General features: G+C 36.8%; 1 pseudogene; it reads right to left on the reverse strand.

Annotated features, from left to right (window-relative positions):
- Window positions 1-5,762: 5,762 nt before the first annotated feature.
- On the reverse strand, window positions 5,763-9,266 carry LOC107830677 (protein trichome birefringence-like; annotated as a pseudogene).
- Window positions 9,267-20,646: the final 11,380 nt, after the last annotated feature.

Genomic DNA, 20,646 nt, shown 5'->3' on the forward strand with positions numbered 1-20,646 from the left:
TGAAAAGGAATAGATAGAAACAAAATAATAGGGGGACTCTGGCATGCTGCTGAACGACTAGGAAGGGCAGTTCACCGTGGAATCTCGAACCCAGATCAAGAATGTGTTCCGAATGGATATCCAAATGCTCCTGCCTCAGATCCTGCACAGTTAAATGCAGAAATGTAGCATGAGTACATAAAACAATATGTACCCAGTAAGTATCCTGCCTAACCTCGAAGAAGTAGTGACGAGGGGTCGACTTGACACTTACTAAGGCTAATAATAATAAATTTAAATCATAATTGAGCATAGCTTACAATAAATATACTAAAACTCAACAGTAAGTGATGGAAAATACCCTTTTTCACAATTATTAATCCCAAATTTATCTTCCATTTAAACATTGGAGAAATATCAAATATGAGTATAAAATCCCAAAATAATATTCATGCGCAATTAATGTCGAGGACGTACGGCCCGAACCAACATAACGATATTTAAATTTTGCACTGCCGAGGGTCGAACGACGTGAACCATAGATACATCTATTTAATCTGCTGAGGCGTTCGGCCCGCTCCCATAATAGAAAACACTTAAAGAAACACAAGTTTTTCAATTGCAGTCAAGTGTTCTATCCATACCCTCAATTAAGTGAAACTTATCCCTTTGGGATCCTCTTACAATTTTTGGAAATTATGATTTAAGCAATTCAATCGACAAGTAAAGGCGCAATTATTTCAAGTATGGCATGATGGGGGGTCCTAGACTACCCGGACTTTAGCATAAGTAGTAGCTACGCACGGACTCTCGTCACTTCGTACGTACGTAGCCCCCCACAAATAGTCACATATATTAGTTAATTCGCCTATGGAAAAACTTACCTCTTACAAGGTTATAAAGGAGACTTACCTCATCTTAAAGCCCATTTTCCGATTCAAGAACGTGCTCAAACCTCCAAATTTGGTGCCAAACGACTCATAATTTATCAAACATTATATAAATTAATCAATTTACGCTCAAACGTTCATACCCCCGCTATTAAAGCAATTATCCAACCCTAAATTCAAGATTCCTAAAATTCATCCCCGGGCCCACGTGCCCGGATTCCGAAACTTTTCGAAGAAAGTTGTTACCCATAACCATAGGAACATAAATATATGATTTTCACTAAGTTCCATAATCATTTTCGTGGTAAAATCCCAATTTAATCAAAACCTAGGTTTTTCATCTAACCCCTGATTTCTACAAATTTTTATGTTAAGATCTATCCATAATCTATGTATTAAACTCACATTAAGTAGAAATTACTTACCTCACAAAGCTAGGTCGAAATCCCCACCTACAAAGCTCTCAAATCGCCCAAGAGTGAGAGAAAATGTGATAAAAATGGCCTAAGTCTGTATTAAATGAACCCTCACTGCCCAGCGACTTTCGCACCTGCGGTGCCTTGGCCGCATTTGCGATCTCGCACCTGCGACAAATGCCTCACAGGTGCGCTTTTCCCTCACCTGGCTAGTCTCCGCATCTGCGGACAGAAGGGGCCGCTTCTACGGGCCTAGTCACACCTGCGGTCGCACAGGTGCGCCCAATCTTCCGCATTTGCGGTTCCAGGGCTGGCCAAACGCAAGTGCGATTATGACAGATCTGGGAGCTTCAGTTGTGGCTCCATGCTCCTAAGTTGGTCTGAGCCTCGTCTGATCGACACTCGGGGGGCCCGAAACCCCGCTAGAAGATACCAACAAGTTTATAATCATAAAACGGACTCGCTCGAGCTCTCAGAAAGCCCGAAACAACATTAAAACTAAGAATCACACCCCAAAACCAATTGAATCAAACTTGTGAACTTCAAGTTCTTCTATTCACTCAAAATGCGCCGAAACGTATTTAGACTACTCGAATTGACACCAAATTTTGCATGCAAGTCTTAAATGATATTACAGAGTTATTCCCTATATCGGAATTCCGTTTGGACCTCGATAACACCAAAACCCGCTCCAAACCAAATTTAAAGATTTTTGTAAAACCTTCAAAGAGCCAACTTTCACTATTAGGCGTCAAGACGCTCCCAGATCATCCAAAACTCGATCCGAACATGCGCCCAAGTCTAAAATTGTCATACGAACCTATTGGAACTGTCAAATCTCGATTCCGAGGTCGTTTACTCAAAATGTTGATCGAAGTCAAACTTAGCCTTATAAGGCCAACATAAGGAACCAAGTGTTCCGATTTCAAGCTGAACCCTTTCAAATCCGGAACTGACCATCCCCGCAAGTCATAAAACAGTAAAAGCATGTACGGGAAGTCTTATTTAGGGAAACAGAATTCTAGAAATCAAAACGACCGGTCGGGTCGTTACAATATGTTTAGGAATCACCTATGTAAGTGTGAAGTGTAAGCCGCTTCAAGGAGAATTCAGTAAGGCAAATTTTCTATGCACTTATGAACCATGCGGAGTTCATGGCTAAAACGAACACAACAATGAGAACTAAAGACGGTTAAGGTTTGATTGTGTGACTTATAGTTGTCTAGGTATACACCAAAACTCGATGATTTGAAGATATCAAAGATATCGATTGACCGAGTATATCCGATATAAGTTCACTACGAAAAGTTCAAAGGAAAACCTACTTATCCTGATGCAATTAATCCTTACTTGCGAATCACGCAATTTGTTATGCATATTTTCATCATATAGCCATTCCCAATTCATGTGGGGGATTGTTGGATTTTTATTTAAAGAGTGTAAATGGAAAATGGAAGAGGCACCTCTTGGATTTTACCTCTTCATCTCACCCTTTCATTATCTATAAATTTATAGGTTTGGCCTCATTTTTGAAACATGAAAAATCTGAAAATTTCTCCCCTCTTTCTACATTGTTGTATTATTTTTCAAATAAATATAAGTGTCAAGTGTGATTTGCTCCGTTTGTTGAGTTTGCTAAAGTTCTGTGATTTGTAGTGCCGCTATCACAAAATAGTTATTATGTTCTATCCTGGAGGAATTAATTCATAACCTTGGGCACTAGTGAGTGGGTTAAATTCTTTAAGGACACACAAGCAACTTGTGTGCTCGAAATTGTTTTATATTTTGTTTATTGAACTAATGTTTTCCTTCTCTAATTTTCTGATTTTGATTTTGAACACAGATTATTAATACCACTACTCGGCTGGTCACTATCAAATTAGTTATTATGAAGAAAATAGGGAGACAGCTAATTAGCCGCCAGATATGTCACTATTTTAATAAAACAAAGCGAAGAAAATTAGTTAAGAATTTTAATTTTGCATTGATTGAATCTATAAGATTGGACCATGGATGTCTAGTCCTAAGAAATATTTGATCAACTCGTAGGAATTCAATAGGCTACCTTGTGATTACATGGACCAAAACTGTTGGTAGAAATAATTATTGAATGTCCCTTATTTTCTAATTTTGACAGAAAAACTGTTCAAATTATGATTTGATTGTGCTTTGTAGAATAGGAGTTATTGGTGTACGACGTACCACAATTGACTAAATATCAGCTGTGATTGAATCACAAAGGAAGAAAAATGATAGGATAAAGCAAAGTAGATTCGATATACGAGTTGACAAGTGTATGTTGTTTATACGAGTTGATAAGTGTATGTCGTTGTTTATCTTCTTTTTTTCCCAATAAGATGGAGTTAAAAAGAACTAGTTGCATAGATATAGATATAGAAAAAGTCATTTCTCTTCTGAGAATGATATTAGGATGTTAAAATCGATTCTAACGTCGAATATGTTTTCGACACCAGTTTCTTTAATATTATATGATCAAGACAAAGATAAATTCGTTTTGATTTTACCATCTCACTTACGTACGATGAATTTAAGTGAAAATAGTCAAACTTAGCTTGAAAAAACAATATGATTAAGAAAAGATAAATACATGTTGATTTTACCATTATGTCAAATAGGTATTATTACGGACTTATGTTTACTCCAAATTTACTAACTTCTCCTAATCAATAATGAATTGGTTAAATAATGTAACATCATGAAATCACATCACAATCAAAAGAAACACGTGCTAAGAACTATTTAAGAAAGTGCAGCTGCTTAATTATTTCCACAAAAGCTCTGTATTTATTGTTTTCGATCTACACGTATATGGCTACAAAATTGCATGGGTTTCGTTATGCTCAAGAATTAACAGCTTGTTTGGATTATAACGTTAAATCCTCGTTACGTAACGACGAAAAGTGTCACTTTATAGAACGATCGATTTAGTGTGATCGCGTCGTTCCCTTATTTTTTTCCTCTCATATTTCCTTTCCATATTATTAAATAATCATATTTTATCTTTTACCCTACTTTTTTATATATTCTACCTTGTACTTTTTTTTTTAATAATATTACAAATTTAATCTTCATATTGTTGGTAGATTACATCATGAAGCGACGGAAAACAATACAATCTATCCAAATATTGTATACATCAAAGCGATATAGTACAATACAATACAATACTATATATTATGAGACAATATATAACAACTTAAATGACTTTACACTTTCAGTTTAGTTTAATTAATATCTGCTAGCAGATGATAACTATATGAGTCACCGATAATAGATTTTTTTATTTTTTTTTTAATTCCCCTCCCCATTTGATTCCCCTTTGATCCTCTTTGTTGGAGTTATATTGCTTCTTTAGTGACTAGAACCCACGATCATGGGGTTGTAGGTGGGGGGTGTTGACCATCTGAGCAACTCCTCTTGTCCACCGATAATAGAATAGTTATCATTTTTATGCGGTTACTAATTAATGTTTATTGTAGATTACTACCTATAATTAGGGGTATTTATACAAACCCGAAAAATCGAAGCAAACCGAAAACCGAACCAAACCGACTAAAAACAGATACTTTTTCGGTTTGGTTTTGGTTTTGAATTTTAAAAACCGGCCAAATCTGGTTTGGTTTTGGTTTTAATAAAAAAAATAACCGAACCAAACCGAATATAGAAATAATTATTTAAAATTTATTATTATACCTATATATATGTATATTTTTATACAAAGTTTCTAAAATTTTATGTTACATTTTAAAAGTTTTCACTTTTAGTCTATTTTTTTGCTATTATAATAATTTAGTTATTTGCCTTTACATTCTAGTTTGATTGATAATTTTCTTTTGCTAAGTACAAGAATTTATTTCATGTTAAAAATAATTTATTTTTAATTGAGTCCTAAAATTATTCATTATTATTTGGTTCAATTATCATCAATATATCTTGATAAATGATAGATTTCTCAAAGAGCAATTGGTTTGATATGTATGTTGAAAATGTAGTCACCGCAATATGTGTTTGGTAGTATATGTCATATATTTAAGAAAAAAGCGATAAATAAACGAAAAAACCGAAAAACCGACAAAAACTGAATCAATAAAAAACCGACTTAATTGGTTTGGTTTGGTTCCAAAATTTGAAAAACCGACTTACTTGGTTTGGTTCTTTTTTAGGAAAAAACCGATCCAAACCGAACCATGAACACCCCTACCTATAATTATTGTATTATTGAGACGACAATATTGCTTCTTGATGTTTTGATAAACTTGAGAAGAAGAGTTTTTAACAGGTATCTGAAGTCAAATATTAATCAATGGCAAGAAAATCCTACTAACATACTTCAGACAATTTTCAGACAATTTAGGCCAAAAGCACAAAAGGGACATACTTTAGAGTATGATAACTGACATGGAAAGAGTTAGATTTTCTTTTCTCTTCTATTCCTATCTAACTGGAAATAAAGAAGGAAAGAAGAGTATATCTTGTACTTCCCTCACTTCCCATGAGCAAAAACTACAAACAACAGAGGCACTTTCTGTCTGACTATATCATATATACAAACTAGTGACGCTATAAAGCAACAGTACGAGTTGCTACTATATGACCAGAAGGTCACGGGTTCAAGCCGTGAAAATAGCCTCTTACATAAATGTAAGACGGCTACATACAATAAATTCAATGTGGTCCAGACACCCACGCATAAAGGGAGCTTTGTGCACTGAGCTGTTACACTAGTGATGCTATGTTTGCCTAAGAACCTACGCGATGTTGTTGCCCGTGATATGTCTATTAATGTTTCATCAGTAAAGGCACCAATGGCTGCAAACTTGGCACATTGACAAAGCTATTTTAACCTAAGAACCAGTCTGCAGCTGCTGTTGTTGTTGTTGTTTCTGATAATGTTTCATCAGAAGTTGCGCGTATAGGAGCTCATTCCAAGTATCTGGTACACCAGGAAGGCACCAGTGGCTGCAATCTTGGTACCTTAATGTCGACTTCCTCTCCTCGTCTGTCATGTTTGGCTTTCTGTATACCGATGGATGTCCATCCTTGCGAAAATCTGTCATTCTAGTAATATTCAAGTAGTAGACCGGCGTCTTCATCCACCTGATCACATTCTCTAACATTCCCATTATTGGCGGATACAGAGAAGGCGACAATTCTTTCTCATCCTTCAGTGGTTCAATGTCACTGTCACATTTTCCGCCAGAATACCACTCCCCTCCACTGCAAATGCATCAGAAAAATAGCCTAGATTACTTGTCATTTTCAAGTTTTAGCTCTCATTATGTAGAGTTTACAGGAGAATTTCCAAATATATTGTCGCACATGTGTCTGATCCTCCAAAAATGCATTACTTTTGGAGGATCCGACACGCACCGGTCACTATTTTTGAAGAATCCGAGCAACATAGAATACAGTTACCTAAAATGAGAGACTGAATAACCTCTGAAGAAAACTTGAGTTTTCATTGGATCTACATTGGTCTCAATCCATCTTGACCATGTTGTCATTGCCTTGCGAAACGCCTCGACTACATTTAGTTCACCATAAACATGGCTACCTTCTTGATAGTAACCTTTCCTACAAAGTTTGTCAACACATGGCTAAATCAAAGAGCGACGACAGAAATTTTCAGTGACATATATGTGATTCTTATGTGGACGATTTGGTAGTCTTTTCAAAAGAAAGAACCGACCACATCAAAAATTTATGCGAGGAAATATATATATATATATATATATATATATATATATATATATATATATATATATATATATATATGAAAATAGATATCCTATTCCTATTCATAGATTTAGCAAAAAGAGATGCATAAATCCAAATAGAAATGAAGAAACAGAAAGGTACCCTGCAGATGTTTTCTCATGAGTCCACCAATGCCCCGTGTTAAATACAAGAATGTCAGCGCCTTTGTATTTGTTGCATGACCTCTCAACAAGGTACTTCCCACTCTTGAACCAGAAAAGGCGAACGAACGAACTCCACTGAACAATTGTAGTCCTGCTCAAATATTGATCAGCAACAGATTAGCAAATTATTTCAAGGACTTAATGAAACCAAATTGGTTGGTTATTAAGGTAATATAGAAGTCTAATCAATATTGTTCTACAGCAACTCCTACGCCTTAATATCAAGCAAGTTGGGGACGGCTATGTGAATCCTCACTGATCATGTCACTGCTTTTAATGAATCAACATAAATATCTGACACACAAGACATCAAATCTAGCTCTATTTCCAATCACACCATAAGCTTTGTTTGCAGCATATAATATAGAACTCTTATAAAAAAACTGTTATCCTTCAAATAATCAGCACATTTCATTCTCATTTGCAAAAGCTTAATAACAACAACTACTACTACTGCGCCTGAATTCTAAGCAAATGGGGTCGGTTATATGAATCCTCGCTAATGATGTTGCTTCATTTAATGAATCATCATAAACATTTGGCATACAAGACACCTAATTTGTTCATTAAATCTATGCCACATTGTCATTCATACCATAAAACTAAGTTTCCAGCAAATTAGATTCATTATTTACAAGTCTTGGACAACATTCTTACTGAAATTTAGGCTTCCTCTCACCCCTTTCAATATGTCTTTTTACTAAGATTTGCTAACTTTTTGACAAATACGAGAAAAAAAGGGCAGCTCGGTGCACTAAGCTCCCGTTGTGCACGGGGTTATTGTACACAACCTTACCCTGCATTACTGCAAAAAACTGTTTCCACGACTCAAACCCGTGACCTACTGGTCACATAGCAGTAACTTTACCAGTTACGTTAAGTCTTTCTCGACAAATATGAGAATTATGTTAATTAAGTCAACAGTCAAAGGAGAAAACCTTACCAAGAATATAAAAGAGTAAGCACCTTCTTTCTTGAAATCATGTCTACCAGAGGCCTCAAAAACTCTGGTCTTGTCTTCAACAGAGTTTCTAAGCAAACACACCATTGATTCCCACATATTCCTGTTCAAAGAATCACCAACATAAACTAATCTCTTTCCTCTCAGCAGCTCCAACATTTCTTTAGCATTGAACCTTCAAAAAGAATCAAAACACCATATCAAAAAAGGAACATCCACTAAATTGAACTCAATTATAAAAATCAAGAAAAGGGCATTCCAATGTACTAAGGTCCTATGTGCGGGGTCCGGGAAGGACCGGACCACAATGGACAATTGTAGGCAGTCTTACCCTCCATTTCTACAGGAGGCTGTTTTCACAACTTACTCGTGACCTCCTAATCACATGGCAGTAACATTACCAGTTACGCCAAGGCTACCCTTCATACAAATCAAGAAACCAAAACATAGTTTTTTTCATCAAAGTTTTGGTAATTACCTTGGAATATTACAGTGATTAGGCTGCCACCTGAACTTCTCATAACCATTATCTGGCCTTCCATTTTTGTAACAATCAAATGGCCCATCAATAAGAGGGCATGAACCAGGTTCATATAAAGGTCCAAATTCATCTTTCACCCATTTATATCACAATGACTCATTTTTCCCCACCAAGGTTCATTCTTTTCATTTCCTGTATCTTTATCATTTGTCATATTTTGTAAGTTCTCATTATTATTAAAACCCTTTTGACCATTTTGGGAGATATTGGTTTTATCAAGTGATATTGAAACCCCATTTTGAGAAACAGAAGAAAAATTATAATGAGAGAAAAATGTGGAAAAATGTGACCTTTTTGCCAATATTTTCTTGAACCAAACAGAGGAACTGTTAAGTGAAGGATTATTGAACACAAAAAAGACAGCACAGGTAACAAACATGAATGTGATACTAAAAGTTAATGCCATGGTTTTTTGAGTCCTAAAAGATGGAGCCTTGAAAGTTGGTGAAAACAAGTTTTTCTTTAGCTCTAACATTATGGCGGTGTTGTATATGAACAAACTGTTTCTAAGGCTTATGAGCTAAATGTATACTAAGCAGATATGTGTTATGAATAACCCACTAGCTTTTGATTAGATTTTATATTTATATTAAAAAAAATTAAATATTTAAAAATATTTAATTGCACTCAACGAGTTATGAATTCAATAGCAATTTAAGAACTATAAATTTTAAATCTTGGATATGCTTCTATATTTGAGGGGTGAGTTTGTAAAATAGATTCATCTTTCCTTTTTTCATATTTTTATTAATGTTTGGAGAGAAAATTGCATAATTTGGTTTTATTGGCAGGTTTGGTTCTTGCAGTTGTTGAGTCATTCGGATGATGCCTGCTGTAAAAAAATATTTACTCATACTTAATGCATGAATTAAATTATTAAGTGTGTAGCGTATGAATTTGATAAATAATTTGTCGTTTAATAATAGTTAATTAATATACATCTTTACCTAACATGATTTAGTATATACGAGTTCAAGTGGAGTAAATGTGATGACCCAATATGTCATCTTTAATTTTAAATATTTATTTTTGTATTCTGAGACCTCGAAAAGCATTATTCAGCATTCCTCGACTTGCATGCACAGTCCGTAAATTTTTTCGAAAAGTTTTTATATAAAACATTGAATAAAATATGAAATAGAGCTTTAAAAACTCAACTAAATTGACTTCGGTCAACGTTTTGAGCCAACGGACACGGATTAGTATTTTGATAGTTCCGGTAGGTCCGTATCATAATTTGGAATTTGGGCGTATACCCGAAATCGAATACGAAAGTCCCTAACTCAAATTATCGACATTTAACGGAAACTAGAAATTTAAAGGTTTAAGAATTCCTAAATTTGGTCATAATTGGGTTTTTGTTAATAACGGATCCCGATTTAGATTCCGAGAGTTCGATCAGCTTCGTAATAATATTTTTGACTTATGTACAAATTTTGAAGTTATTCCGAGGTACGTAGGCACGTTTTCCTTTAGTTTTTTTATTAAAAAAAATAAAAGGTTTGATTTTATAAAGCTTGAATTTCTAAAGTTTGACCGGAGATTTGACTTTTGAGCAAACGACCCCGGAATAGAATTTTGATGATTCCAATAGTTTCGTATGGTAATTTCGGACATAGACGCATGTTCGGATTTGGATTTAGAAGTCCGTAAGACAATTCGACGCATTATGGCGAAAGTTGAAAAATAGAAGATTTTTGGAAAGTTTGACCGGGAGTTGACTTTATTAATATAGGGGTCAGAATTCGATTTTGGAAATTGAAACAGCTCCATTATGTCATTTATGACTTGCATGCAAAATTTGAGTTCATTCTGAATTGATTTGGCATGTTTCGGCGCGAGTTATAGAATTGAAAATTTCATAAACTCATAAGTCCGAATCGACGCGCGATTTATAGTTTCGTCGTTGTTATGTGTGATTTGAGACCTCGAGTAGGTCCATAATATGTTTTGAGACTTGTTGGTGTGTTCGGACAGGGTCCCGAGGGGCTCGGGTGAGTTTCGGAGTGGTTTCGGACCATTTTTAGGTCATTTTTAACTACTGGTTATTGTTAGCAGTGCGCGAAATTTCTGATGCGCAAAACTGAATTTGGAAGCTTATATCTCGCAATCTATAAGGAATCTAAAATTATCAAAACATGAAAGTTGTAGCCATTTGATTCTAGTTTCCATAGAAATAAACCATTCATCATTTGGACATTTGTACAGAAAGTTATGATCGATTGACCGAAGGCTGGTATCATAATTTTTGGCTTGAAAATTTTGACAAAGTCGCATCTCACATATGCGACTTGCCTGGACAGAATATATATGGTCGGAGTCAGACATTTTTGTTCATTTTTAGAGTTTTAGACCTCGGTTTTGGGTGATTTCAGAGGCATTTTTCACGAGTTTGAGTTGGGTAAGTATTCTTTATCCGAAATTAGTTATATTTCATGATTCCATACTCATTTACATCATGAATCCGTGAATTTATGGAAGAAAAATTAGATTTTTATAAAAGAATTCAAAAATAAAAAGTTAAGATTTGAAAGCCAATCCAATGTCAGAATTAGATAATTTTTGTATGGTTGAACTCGTATCAGAACGGGTATTCGAATTTTATGAGTTTTTTCGGGATTCGAGACGTGGGTCCCATTGTTAGTTTTTGAAATGAATTTCATATTTTAATCCGAAAAATTAGTAATTTCATATGAAATTAATTCCTACGATTCATGTTGAGAATATTGAATTGTTTGTGACTAGATTTGAAGCTTTCGGACATCAATCCTCGAGGCAAAGGTTTATTGAAATCTTGAATTTGGTTGCGAAGCGAGGTTAGTGTCGTGGTTAAATTGCATATTTCCTCCTTAATTTCTATAATTAATTGTTACTTATCATCACTTATTTCTAAAAAAATCATAATTATTATATGCTTGTTGTTTTACAATTTTATATTAATTGTTGCATTTATTGGAATAATTTTTTTTACAAGAATTGGTAAATTATATTATTGAGGAGTGGGTTGCACGCCGCAACAGAAATAAAAGTGAATATATTGGAGGAGCGGGTTGCATGACGCAACAGAATTGATTGAAAAGATATATTGAGGATCGGGTTGCACGCCGCAATGGAATTAAATAAAAATGAATATATTGTGGGATCGGGTTACACGCAACAACAGAATTGAATATGAATATATTGTGGGATCGGGTTGCAAGCCGCAACGAAAAGTAATTTAAGTAATAATTGGTTATGACTGCCGAGTTGGCTTGATTTTTTATATGATTTACCAGTTTAATTTCTATTCTTGTTCTCCTATATTGTTGATATTATTATTATTGCGTACAGGTTAATGTAAGTGACCTGCCTTAGTCTCGTCACTACTTCGTCGAGGTGGGTACATGGGATCGGTTATACTCATACTACACTTTACACTTCTTGTGAAGATATCGGAGTTGGTTCCAGCGGCGTACAGTAGATTTACTCAGATTCAGCTATCCACATGAGACTTGACGTATAGCTGCACGGCATTCGCAACTCTGAAGTCCCTATCTACTTTATCTTAGCTGTGTATTTCTGTCAAACAGTTTTATTTTCATTCAGACCCTTATTTGTATTATTCTAGTAGCTCGTGCACTTGTGACACCAGTTCTGGGATGGTATTTAGACATCACTAGTATTATGGTTGTAAGGCCCTGAAAAGTTTTTCTAACGATTTAATATTTTAAAGTACGCCAACGGTATTTGGGAATAACGTGTTAGAGTATTAAAGGAGACCCGTGAGATAGAAACACATTATTTCTAAATGAAACGTATATGTTTAAGGTGTGTTGAAACATACTAAGGAGTTTTGTGAATGGAAAGAATTCGTGTGGAACAAGTAGGATACATTAAGTGGAAAGGATGTCTCAGTTTGCACAAGATCCTATTTCAAACGTATGCTGCTACCAAAGTATAATGACTTATGAGGTGATATACCTATTAAATTAAATACCTTTGAGTCTAGTTTCTAACGCTTTAAACCGTTCGTCATTCGGATATTCCTACAAGAAGTTATGATCTAATTACCAAAGGCTGGCGTAGGAGCCTGCGGATGCGAAGCATCCGAAGCCACGTCCGAAAGAGAGGCTGGCAGTGAAGTGCTGCCATAGCGTCCAGGTCCACATCCAAGCTTCAAAGAGGAGTGAAGTGGGTATGCGAAGCATCCAGGGCCGCATCCGAAACCCAGAAATCTGGGCCTATAAATACAAGTTCGGGGAAGGGGGATATTTTGAGTATTTGGGGGTTAGGGTTCTTGAGGTGAAGGGACGATTTTGAGCTCAAATCAAGTCCAATCAACCAAGGTAAGATGTTAATGATGTTTTGGGTTGATTATTACTCAATATACATGATTTATAACATCATTCTTACATCCAAATACAAGATTTCATCATCAAATCCTCAAGAACACAAAAATCACCAAAGTTGTGATTTTTCAAGCTTGATCTACTATAGGTAATTCCAATGCATCAAACTCGTTTAATATGAGTAGTTAGAAGTATTTGAAGCATTTGTTGCAAGTTTTAAGGGTTGAAATATTGGATTATAAAAATCTAGTTCATGGCATGAATAGTACTTTTGAGAAAATAAGGGAGAAGGTGAATGGTAATCTTGGCGAAGAAATTTATGAATACATTGAACCTATGGGATTTGTTACTAATATTGGTCTCATTGGATGTTGTTATTGTAGATTGAAGTTGATTAGTGTAGTGCATCGTTGTAGTATCATTAAGGGAAGAATTTGAGGTATGCTGGCTAAACTCTTCTTTAAGAGTTGGAATTCTCATTATCCTTGTGAGTTCCGAGATGTTGATTATAAATCGAGTATTCCGATAAGTTTTGTGATGAAGATATATGTCCAATTCATATTTCAAATGCTCTTATCATATTGCATTATAAATTGAGGATGTGTCCCAAACCATGGATTACGTATCCACATGTTACAATTTCTAATCGTGATTTATGTGAAAGGTATTATATCAAGTTGTGTAGAGATTGTGATTGTGATATACCTCCACCCACATACATTGGGGTGAGGCGGCATGACCGCTTTGTGTGGGGATTATGGTATAGAGATTGTGATTGTGATACACCTCCACCCGCATACATTGGGGTGAGGCGGCATGATCGCTTTGTATGGGGATTATGGTATAGAGATTGTGATTGTGATACACCTCCACCCGCATACATTGGGGTGAGGCGGCATGACCGCTTTGTGTGAGAATTATGGTATAGAGATTGTGACTGTGATACACCTCCACCTGCATATATATTAGGGTGAGGCGGCATGACCGCTTTGTGTAGGGATTATGGTATTGTGGGACTGCACCTCCACCCGCTTATATTAGGGTGAGGCGGTACGACCGCTTTGTGTATAGTTTTGGTATTGTTGTGGCACCACCACCCGCATACATTGGGGTGAGGCGACATAGCCACTTTGTGTTGGTATTGGTATCGTTTATGCATTTCCACCCGCATACATTGGGGTGAGGCGGCATAGCCGCTTTGTGTTGGTATTGGTATCGTTGATGTATTTCCACCCGCATACATTGGGGTGAGGCGGCATAGCCGCTTTGTGTTGGTATTGGTATCGTTGATGCATATCCACCCTCATACATTGGGGTGAGGCGGCATAGTTGCCTTGTGTAAGTTATTAGTACTGTGGTTATATATCCACCCGCATACATTGGGGTGAGGCGGCAGGGCCGCTTGATTAGAGTTGTGGTATTGTACGTACACCTCCATCTGCATACATCGGGTGAGGCGACGGGGCCGCTTTGTGTGAAGATGGTTACATAGGATCTCATCTTAAATCCTATAAATATTGTTGATAGATTTTAATAAGCTTGCTATGGTTGAGACAGTTATCTACATTATTCTATTGCTGCACTGGTTCATCATAATTATCTTGTATTTCTAAATTCTTTAATTGGTGTTTAGTTTTCATACTAGTACTATTCGACGGTACTAATGTCCCTTTTCCGGGGGCGCTGCATCTTTAAATGGATGCAGGTGGTTCCACAGCAGGAGACATTGATCAGTGATAGCAGTACACCTTCTTTCCAGCTGACTTAGTGAGCCCCACTTCATTCCGGGGTCATGAATCCTTTGTTCTTTGTGTATTTTGTTTGGGGTATAGCCGAGGCCTTGTTGCCGGCACTATCATTGTACTCTTCTTTATATATAGAGGCTCTGTAGACATAGTGTGGGTTGTGTATTGGTGCTAGGGAAGACAAAATATGTTATGTTATGGTTGTATTACCTGTCCGTTGAGATTTTAAAAATGATGAAGCTATTGGAAATGAATTGGTATTGCAGACGTGATCACTTTATTGTTTGATTAACGAAGAGATATATATATAAATATTCTCTTTATTCATGAATGAGTTTGGGTAGAAGGAAATCTAATAGGCTTGCTCGGCCGGGTTCACTCGGTTGAGCGCCGATTGCGCTCCTCGATTTTTGGGCGTGACAAACTTGGTATCAGAGCCTAAGGTTTTAAAGTGTCCTAGAATGTCTCGGAGCCGTGTCTAGTAGAGTCCTTATTATCGGTGTGTTGTCGACCACATCTATAATTAGGATGCTACATGGGCATTTAGGAATAATACCCTTCTTTGATATTCTGAATCGTGCGATGAAACTGGTTGTGAAATTGTTCTTCCTCTAACTCATACGTTGAGGTTCGAGGTAAGTTTAAATGCTCTTTTGGTTTATTCCATGTAATGTTGTCATGTGACATGACGAATGGGTAAAGGTATGAATATTAAACAGATGGCACATGTATCATGTTGAATAAATGGTATGGCCATATGAGACAAGTATATATTACCATGAGCATACTTTATATGAGAAGAGTGCTAGAAGTGATTACCCACCTCCAAAGAGGCATTGACGTGATAAATGAGACCTAAGCTTAACTAGTACATGTGAATAGTGTGGGAACTATGTGTATGATTCTAAGATGTAAATTTGTTACATAGGCACGTGATATATGAAAGGCATGGCCTAGAGAGTAATGATAAATGTGTAGTTCTCTCATGGGAGACAAGAAGTTATGAAAGGAGAGTTAAGTGAACCCACAATGAGAAGACCCTAGCACTATGAATATTATAAAAATCCCAGGAATGTGCGAAGTAGTGTTACACTCCAAAAAGGATATTGACATGAGGGATTTGGATCCCAGGCCTGTGTGGCTGAATAAGAGTAAAGAACTTATGAGGTTAATACCATGGGGAATTAAATATCCCTAATAGTCAATCATATACAAGAGGACTAGAGATGTGAAACATGTTCCGTCAAATTGCTAAATTCAAGACTGATGTCGAAATGTGAAACATTCACCCCAAGTGGGGAGGAAAGGACCATGGTGAGGCTACTTAAGTGCAATAAAACGAGAGTAGGGCCATGTAGCTATGATGTTTGGATATTTTGTTGAAGACATGTGTAGTCTAGAAAAGTGGTAAGGGATAACGTGATTCTCTGAAAGGAAATGCAAAAGATAAACCACTAGTACAAAAATAATGTGGAAGGTTAGGAAATGTAAATTCTTTGTACGTGGCAATATACATGACAAGGTCAACGACACTAGAAACTAAGAGTAAGGTTTGCAAAAGTGTTTTATACTTGTTAATGAGTCAGGAACAATTGAAAGATTTGTTAGAAAAGGGTTTCATCCGACCTAGTGTGTCTCCTTGGGGCGCACCTGTTCTCTTTGTAAGAAAGAAAGATGGGTCACTACGTATGTGTATTGACTATCGGCAGCTTAATAAGGTAACAATCAAAAATAAATACCCACTGCCAAAGATAGATGACTTGTTTGACCAATTGCAAGGTGCTAAGTATTTCTCCAAAATTGATTTACGATCTGGGTATCACCAATTGAAGATCAGGGAGCGGGATATTCCGAAAACAACTTTAAGGACCCGGTATGGGAATTTTGAATTTTTGGTGATGTCTTTTGGGCTAACAAATACCCCAGCAGCCTTCATGGATCTTATGAATCAAATTTTTAAGCCATTCCTCGACTCTTTTGTGATAGTGTTTATTGACGATATTCTTGTATATTCACAAAGTCAAGAAAATCATGTCGATCATCTTAGGGTAGTTTTGCAAACCCTGCAGCAGCACCAGTTATATGCAAAGTTTTCAAAGTGTGAATTTTGGCTTGAATCGGTTATATTCTTGGGTCATGTAGTCTCTAGTGAGGGAATTAAGGTTGATCCTCAGAAAATTTCAGCGGTGAAAAATTGGCCGAGGCCTACAATTCCAACAGAGATTCGTAGTTTCTTAGGCTTAGCTGGGTATTACAGAAAGTTTATGGAAGGGTTTTCTACTCTTGCCTCTCCATTGACTAAATTGACGCAAAAGGCAATTAAGTTTCAATGGCCAGATGCTTGTGAAAAGAGTTTCCAAGAATTGAAAGCAAGATTGACTACGGCACCGGTGTTGACTCTACCAGAGGGTATAGATGGATTTGTGGTATATTGTGATGCTTCAAGAATCGGGCTTGGGTGTGTATTAATGCAACATGGAAAGGTGATAGCTTATTCTTCTAGGCAATTAAAGAATCATGAAAAGAACTATCCAACACATGATTTAGAACTTGCGGCGGTGGTATTTGCATTGAAAATTTGGCGTCATTATTTATATGGGGTCCATGTGGATATATTCACGAACCATAAGAGCCTTCAATATATTATCAAACAGAAGGAATTGAATTTGAGGCAGAGAAGATGGCTTGAATTACTCAAGGATTATGACATTGATATTTTATACCATCCAGGGAAGGTTAATGTTGTGGCAGATGCTCTCAGCCGAAAATATATGGGTAGCTTAGCACACTTGGAGGCATGTCAAAGGCCATTGGCCAAAGAAGTCCACCGATTGGCTAGTTTGGGAGTTCGTCTTGCGGACTCTAGTGAAGGAGGGGTAATTGTACAAAATAGGGCTGAATCATCACTTGTAGTGGAAGTCAAAGAAAAACAATACAACGACCCATTGTTGGTACAATTGAAAGAGGGAATTCATAAACATAAGACCATGGCCTTTTCTCTTGGCATGGATGATGGTACACTAAGGTACCAAGGGCGACTATGTGTTCCAAATGTGGATGGTCTCCGTGAAAGAGTTTTGACTGAAGCTCACACTTCTAGGTATTCTGTGCACCCAGGTTCTACAAAAATGTATCATGATATTAAGGAAGTCTATTGGTGGAATGATATGAAGAGTAATGTGGCGAACTTTGTAGCAAGATGCCCGAATTGTCAGCAAGTGAAGGCCGAATACCAAAGGCCCGGCGGGTTGGCACAGAACATAGAAATTCCAATGTGGAAGTGGGAAATGATTAATATGGACTTTGTGGTAGGATTACCGCATACTCCGCGCAAGTTTGACTCAATTTGGGTGATTGTGGATCAACTCACGAAATCTGCACACTTTTTGCCGGTTAAGTCTATCGACACAGTGGAGCAGTATGCTCAGTTGTATATCAAAGAAATAGTCAGGTTGCATGGCACCCCAGTTTCCATCATTTCTTATCGGGGATCACAATTCACTGCTAATTTCTGGAAGAAATTTCAGCAAGGTTTGGGTACTCAGGTGAATCTTAGTACGGCCTTTCACTCGCAGACTGACGGGCAGGCAGAGCGAACTATTCAAACGCTTGAGGATATGTTGCGTGCTTGTGTTCTAGACTTCAAAGGTAGTTGGGATGATTATTTACCACTTATAAAATTTGCATACAACAATAGCTATCATGCTAGCATTCAGATGGCACCATTTGAGTCTTTATATGGTAGGAGATGTAGATCTCCCATTGGGTGGTTCGAAATTGGGGAAGTAGATTTGATAGGGCCAGACCTTGTGCATCAGGCTATGGAAAAAGTTAAAATCATTAAGGAACGGTTGAAGAATGCTCAAAGTCGTCAGAAATCTTATTCGGATGTTTGTCGTAGGGATTTGGAATTCAAAGAAGATGATTGGATATTCTTGAAAGTTTCCCCCATGAAGGGTGTAATACGATTTGGTAAGAAAGGAAAATTGAGTCCGAGGTATGTCGGACCATACAAAATCATTCAGAGGATCGTGAGGTGGCGTACAAGCTTGAGGTACCACATGAGATGTCATTAGTGCACCCGGTGTTTCATGTGTCTATGTTGAAGAAAGTAGTTGGAGATCTGACACTCATTGTTCCGGTTGAGACTATTGAGGTAAATTAGAAATTGAATTACGAAGAGATTCTGGTTTCTATTATTGATCGGCAAGTCCGAAAATTAAGGAATAAATAAATTGCCTCAGTAAAAGTGTTGTGGCGAAACCAACAGGTTGGAGAGGCTACTTGGGAGGCCGCGGAAGAAATGAAGAAAAAGTATCCTTATTTGTTTGAATGACCATGTATTTTAAGTCGTGATCTAGGAAAATTATAAAACTTACTTTTTATGAATTTTGTATCATGTGAACAATTGGCATTGAGGGTGTTCCTTTCTGGATATATATTGCTTATGAGACCACATTTGGTGTTGTTTTGCATTATGTTACGTCGTTGGAATACGTATATGTTGTTAGGATGTGTTTCTGGGGCTCTCTGACATGTGGATAGGCCTAGTTACAAGGGAAACTCTGGCGAAAGTTTTGAAAATTTTGGGAGTTAGTCAAATTGGGGTTGCTCGAACATGGTATGAAACAAATTGAGTAGCGTAAGATACTAATGAAGGTTTTTTTTACCCTCATTCGAGGACGAATGATCCTAAGCGGGGGAGAATGTAAGGCCCCAAAAAATTTACGATTTAATATTTTAAAGCACGCCAACGGTATTTGGGAATAACGTGTTAGAGTATTAAAGGAGACTCATGGGATAGAAACACATTATTTCTAAATGAAACGTATATGTTTAAGGTGTGTTGAAACATACTAAGGAGTTTTATGAATGGAAAGAATTCGTGTGGAACAAGTAGGATACATTAAGTGGAAAGGATGTCTCAATTCGCACAAGATCCTACTTCAAATGTATGCTGCTACCAAAGTATAATGACTTATGAGGTGATATACCTATAATATTAAAGACCTTTTAATCTAGTTTCTAATGCTTCAAACCCTTCATCATTCGGACATTCCTACAAGAAGTTATGATCAAATTACCAAAGGTTGGCGGAGGAGCCTGCGAATGCGAAGCATCCGAAGCCGCGTCCGAAAGAGAGGCTGGCAGTGAAGTGCTGCCATAGTGTCCAGGTCCGCATCTGAGCTTCAAAGAGGAGTGAAGTGAGGATGCGAAACATCCAGGGCCGCATCCAAAACCTAGAAATCTGGGCCTATAAATACAAGGTCGGGGAAGGGGGATATTTTGAGTATTTGGGAGTTAGGGTTCTTGAGGTGAAGGGACGATTTTGAGCTCAAATCAAGTCCAATCAACCAAGGTAAGTTGTTAATGATGTTTTGGGTTAATTATTACTCAATATACATGATTTCTAACATCATTCTTACATCCAAATACAAGATTTCATCATCAAATCCTCAAGAACACAAAAATCACCAAAGTTGTGATTTTTCAAGCTTGATCTACTATAGGTAATTCCAATGCTTCAAACTCATTTAATATGAGTAGTTAGAAGTATTTGAAGCATTTGTTGCAAGTTTTAAGGGTTGAAAGATTGGATTATAAAAATCTAGTTCATGGCATGAATAGTACTTTTGAGAAAATAAGGGAGAAGGTGAATTGTAATCTTGGCGATGAAATTTATGAATACATTGAACCTATGGGATTTGTTACTAATATTGGTCTCATTGGATGTTGTTATTGTAGATTGAAGTTGATTAGTGTAGTGCATCGTTGTAGTATCATTAAGGGAAGAATTTGAGGTATGCTGGCTAAACTCTTCTTTAAGAGTTGGAATTCTCATTA

The sequence above is a fragment of the Nicotiana tabacum genome, chromosome 9 (assembly GCF_000715075.1).
Source record: "Nicotiana tabacum cultivar K326 chromosome 9, ASM71507v2, whole genome shotgun sequence".
Classification (NCBI taxonomy): Eukaryota; Viridiplantae; Streptophyta; class Magnoliopsida; order Solanales; family Solanaceae; genus Nicotiana; species Nicotiana tabacum.